Raw genomic sequence first — 6,390 nt, forward strand, 5'->3', positions numbered from 1 at the left:
CCTCGTCTAAAACTTTCGTTTAAAGTGTTGAGTAGTTTCATTTGCAAAAACTTCTTAGTGCTGTTCATTGAGTTTAGAAAAATATTGGGTGTCTTCGAGAATTTTTCTTCCTAAATCAGAACCTATAATTAAATATTAGATAATAATATCAATATTTTAATCAGGATTACCAGAGATTTTAATAAGAACTGGATAAATATGGAGACATAATCGTAGACATTAGAGATTATGCGTATAAAAGAAGAAAAAGGAATATAATGATTTTATTGCAAATCTGATAAAGAAACATATTTCGTGTAACTAAATTCGTTAACCAAAATTGTATTTTATACAGTCATTCGTAAATTTAAAATACAAAAATAATATATTCGTGAAAGATTTATTCTATGTTGATGTAGGTTCTTTGTATTTTTCATTTTTATCGATATTTCATTGTCCATGTATGAGTCAAATGATGAAGAGTTGATTGTACTTTCATTACATTTTTACTTGCAATATATAAATCTCAAATGTTAGTTCAAAATTCTCTTAAGAATGAGAAGTTCGTCGAATCAAAAAATTAATCGAGAATAAAGAACGAGAGATCTTTACAAAATTTCAATCAAGTAGAGAAAATACGTATCTTTTAATATAATCAAAATTTCATTATCAAATATATTTGTCACTTTTTTTTTTTTTAATTTAAATTTTCACGAATTAAAATCTACAACGTTTCTATAATACCGTTATTCGTTATCGATGTATTTGCATATTTAATTATTGGTTATTAAAAGTAATTGAATTTGTTTTGTACGAGAGTGGTAATGGAGCGAATGCAAATTGGCCTGTTAATGTAGCTGCGAGGATACGATGATTGAAAAGGGAAAACAAATTAATTTGAGATAAACAAATTTACGCAGTGGTACTAATTTGCAATATTTTAATTCTGTCGAAATGAAATACGTTCCTTTATCAGATTTGCAATAAAATCATTACATTCCTTCCTACCTAATAGGTTCAACTAGATATATTCATAAATTCAAGAAATGATTCTTTAAATGAAAATAAGGAGAAGAACAAGAATAAAAATATTATTAGTTCAAAATATTTCTAGGCCCGAGTAAATCTTTCTGCCCAAATCTCAAAGCAAATGAAGTAATGGACGTCGTATACGAGAAGACATCCATTAGATAAAAAAATTACAATATTCAAAAATACAAGTTTGAAATGCATTAAGATAGTTTATATTTCAATGATATGAAAATATAAGGGATAATTGATTTTTTTTAATTAATAATATTATCAACTTAAAACTAAAAACTTAATTTTTTTTTATTTTGACATAACTCTAATTAGAATTAAAAATTCTTATCATTATTGTCACGGTTCAAATTCTGTAACATTCGTTGACGACAATTGTTATGTTCGAAGGATTAGATATCGATGTTCGGATACCACGTACCATTGCTCGTACAACATTAATAATTCTATCCAATCGACCAGCTCGTCGATGGAAATGAGCATTGGTCTCTAAAACTACATTAGCGGTAGACGTAGCATCACTAAACAATCTGCTGAATTCGGAATACACCAGTTGTAATTGCGCGACGTTTCGATATTGTTGTCCACGTTTAGATTGGCCTAGGTGCAGGGTACGTGATTTCAATGCGATAATAGACGCGTTACAATTGCCTTCCCTTGTATCAAGGATTAAAGAGAGAAAGGATAAAAAATGGCACGTCGATAGATATGTCAGGTTTTTATTTTTTTTCGCGTGATCTATTAGGTTTTCTTTAGATCAAAAATTAAAATTTTTTTCGGTTTAAATATGTGGAAGAACTAAAGGAAACATCTTGAAAAATGGTTTTTTAATTTACTAGATAATCAAAGGACGTTCAAAAGATTATCTTCAAATGGAACTGTTTTGAAAATTGTACTGAAATATATGTATTTTTATTTTTACTCATTTTATATTAATAGATTAATACGTGGAAATAAATCTTTATCGCGATTAATGTTTTTAGAAAATCAAAGAATCGGTTATAGATTTTGATAATAAAATTTAGAAATTTAAAAAAAAATGAATCTGTTTAATTCGATTAAATTTTTTTGCAATGAAAATTATATGCAAGGTTTATTTATATTAACTATAAATAAAAGGATATTTGGTATAATATTAAGGTAGGTCATCACGGTCAAGGTCAGTTTTCAGAAACGTTTGCAAAGCCGAGGTATTCTAAAAGGACCCGGTATTATTCCAAGTTATTTCTTCCGAATAGAATTCAAACGTAATATTCTTAACTTGAAGCACTGCCAAATTATTCCGAACGACCTGGCAATTTCGTCTCTATTATTTACATAACCTCTTTTACATGTACGTGTTAGAACATTTTTATTAAATAAATTTTAATGTGAATATTTCAATTTTGTTTTTGCCAATTTCGAATATATTTTAACATAATTTTGGTAAAAAATATAAAATACAAAATATAAATAAAAAATAGGAATGAACGAATGTTAGGATAGCTGCGTTCACTTGCACGATTAAGATATTTATTACAAGATATTAAATGTTGTTAAATTATAATATTTGCTGTAAAATTGAAGAAATATGAATGTAATTTCATATTTTAATTGTATAAGTTACGATATATACGAAATACATAGAAACTAAGTTCCATTGATGATTTGATTTTTGAAAAATTAAAAAACTTGATATATAGGATATAACATATAAGGGATAATAACATATAACATATAGTAAAATTAGAAAAATATATATCTAATGCAAAATTGAAAAATATGAAGAAACTTTGTAACTTATAATAAATGATGCAAGAGGATGCCACTTATATGAATCTGTTCGTAGTCGAGCAGTTTTATAAAATATTCAAATTCCACTTTATTCAAGATGGTTCCTTTAATCTTATTCCACATATCAGGTTTCATCTATTTACATCATCGATTTTCTCAAATCTTGGTACTATCTTTATCTCTTCAGGTATACAAAAACGATTCTTTTTGTGTTCGATAAATCTGAGATCGATTCCTATTGATTTATACAAACTTGGGATTATCTTTAACGTGTCAAACGAATTTGGAAACCTATCGTGTTGCACACTTTTCAAATCGTTCTACAAAGATTTTCGTGAAGTGAATATTAGTTTTAGATATTAGCTCGTTATTCAGAAATTGAAAGCAAAATAATTTCGTTATCATGAAACATAGGAATTAAATTTCTCAGGATGTAGTCAAAAAAGTTTTTATATACAAATTCAATTCAACAAATTATATTATCGAAATTAATAATGATTCAGGTTTATAAAAAATATTGTATATAGAATATAATTTATTATAGACACCAATTTTTCGCAGATTTCACTTTGAAGGGGTGAAATTTTGATATTCTTTTCATTATTTTTTTTAAATATAACTTTGCAATAAACGAGATAAAACAAAATTTTTAACTATAAATCATTCTAATTTTAATTTTCGATTATTCGTAAGAAATAATTCCAGGCAAAATTGTATTCAAAAGATAGAACAATTTAAAAATTTTGAAAGTTGATTTTACGTGTTCATAATTTACGTGAAAAAATTATATTGTTCCACGTATCGATTTATTATATTCTAATCGTAAATTTTCTTCAAAACCGGGATTTTTAAACTTGATAAATATGATATACTCGTAAGATATTTATATGACTAATCGTGTTTCGTTAATTAAATGTTTCATCAAGTGAATGTTTGTTAACAGATTATTGACAGATACAAGATACGTTTATATGAATATTGATTTTCACGCAAAAGATTATTTAACGTTGTTAGTGGGATAAAATGACAGATGCGCGAAAACAATCGGTCACTAGGCTATAAATCATAATTGATAATTAATCATCCATTTTATCGAAACTTAATCATTTACATCAAAACTTGGCTTCCATAAATCATGCCATCCTTTAAAGGGTTTTGCAAACACGTACTAACTATGAGGCAACTGAGCACAAACGATAGACATTCCTGTGGGATTTTATCTTGGGTTTCTTTAACGTAATTGGCTCCGTCTTCCAATCTTACGAAGAAAGTTGTCTGTAAATGCATTCACTCAACGATCCAAAAAGCGACGATACCATATTTCGTGAATCGCGTTCGACCTTTTAAGCTTAATGATTTATTTAGAAGAATATCTGTAATAATACGACACTCTGGAACGAAGAAAAAAACATGTAGAGCATCTTAACTAGGATACCTTGATTAACGATATTTTCTAGAATGATTTCTAAAGAGTAAATGTGTCGTTGGATAAGATATTTCTAAGTATAATATTCTATAAAAAAAATCTGATACAAGTAAGATATAGTTATAGAAGATTTAATTTCTGTAACAGATAAATAAGTTGAGTTATAGTGCTTGTTTGACAATTGACATAAAGAAAAGTGGAAATAATTTATTATTTTTTATTTTATATAAATCTAATTAGTTTAAAAATGCATTAAGAATGCATTAAGCATGAAAAAAAATAGAAAATATGTAACAAGTTTTTATTATAGTATAGGCCATCTAAGTCAAGACAATCAGACGAGTAAAAGGGAATAGAGAAAAAATAATATGAAAGAAAATAATTACAGAAACATTTAACTATCTATTGGCTAATAAACGTTTAAATGGAAATGAGACGTGTTTCGTAGAATTTTAATCGATTCTCTCATCCAAGAATAGTTTGAAAGCTTTCAAACATTTATGAGACGGATTTTCTAAGTGGCAAAAGAGAAAAATTTAATACGAGTTGAAAGGTACTTTGATTGGAAAAGTATTAGCGATAAATAGAATTTTCGAAAATGAGAAACGATGTCGTAAAACGATGTCGAGTTATCTATGAACGTGGACCGATTTTGAAATGATTCAATTTTCCATGTCGCATGTTTCTTGTACGAGTTGTTCGTCGTCAATTTGTTTCAGACCAAACTTATTATATATCTTTAGAAATAGTCTTCAAATCAGAAATAATAATAATAATCTTCGATTTGAATTGTTTGAAGTATCAATTTAATAAATTTAGATTAAAATATAGGTTAAAAAAATTCTTATTATAATTTTTTATTATTTCTTATTTGATGACAAAACTTAATTTTACGATATTTATTTAAATTCACTCCAATTATAAATACTTGCAAAAGATTATTCAAATTCATCTTAATTCTTTGTAATTCAAATTATATTTGTAACAATTATTTTGATATGATAAATAGAAACTACAAATTATTATAAATACTATTCATGCAACGTTAATATAAGAAGGCAGAAAGGATCAAATGAAATTCAAAAAAATGATAGATATAAAAAAATATATAACTTCAAAATCTCATAGCGTTATAGAGGAGAAATAATTAAGAGAAATAATTTTACATTAAATTTTGATCAACGATTCAAATCTTTTCGGAGGAAAAAAAGAAACCAATATTTAAAGCTTTCATCTTTTTACATTCATATCTTTATCCTCCTCCTTTTCCACCTACAAATATATTCACTCCTGATAACGATTCTCTGCAAATAGGATGCAGCCGTTTCCCAAATCTCGTTATCGATCTCGACAAATAACACTGGCAGAGATTGAAAAAAGTTAATCGACATATTCACCCGACAATTTCGTGATAACGTCCAACTCCATCGCTCTTCGATAAAAGTTTTTAATCACGCCGTGAAAAATCTATTCGACCGTAATATTACGATCACTTTTATCCGATCAACTTAATTTCCACGCGCGAAATTGTTTGAACCAGCGGCAAATAAACCATCAAGAGAAATAGTCAGACCACGTTCCACCCCATTCTACTACATTGTCCACCGTTTTCGATCTCTACGTGCATGGTGTACGCGTTAAACTCTCGTTGCGCCGCAAATCATTCGCTGAAATTAGCTTCGGATTCAGTAGGGACTATTGGTTCACCGCGCTGTTTCCTCAATGTCTCTCCTAGTTTCATGCGAGTAGACTGTTGATATATTTGTGGAATATACTTTTGGATGGTATCTAAAAATATAAACGAATTGATAATACAAAGAACGCGACTTTTTATTATAAATAATTGAAGTTTGTGTTGAGACAAATATTTATTCTGCATTTTACTAGCTTCATTCGAACCTAATCTTCAGATTACTAAGTCTCAACCGATATTTTCATATATAGAATTTGTTTTTAGATATTTTTTATGTTTAGAATTTTTAGATCATTTAAGAATGTATTAATTGTATAAAGTTATATAAGTATATAGTTCAATATAATAAGTTATATTTTAAATAAGAATATGGTAACTATGAGATATACAAAATGAATAGGTTAATATTTTGATTTAATTTTTTGGAAAGAAATTAAAAAAATAAAATAAAATGAAGTGTAGTAGAGTGAGAAGTAAG

This window comes from Apis cerana, linkage group LG1, assembly GCF_029169275.1.
Source record: "Apis cerana isolate GH-2021 linkage group LG1, AcerK_1.0, whole genome shotgun sequence".
NCBI classification, from domain to species: Eukaryota; Metazoa; Arthropoda; class Insecta; order Hymenoptera; family Apidae; genus Apis; species Apis cerana.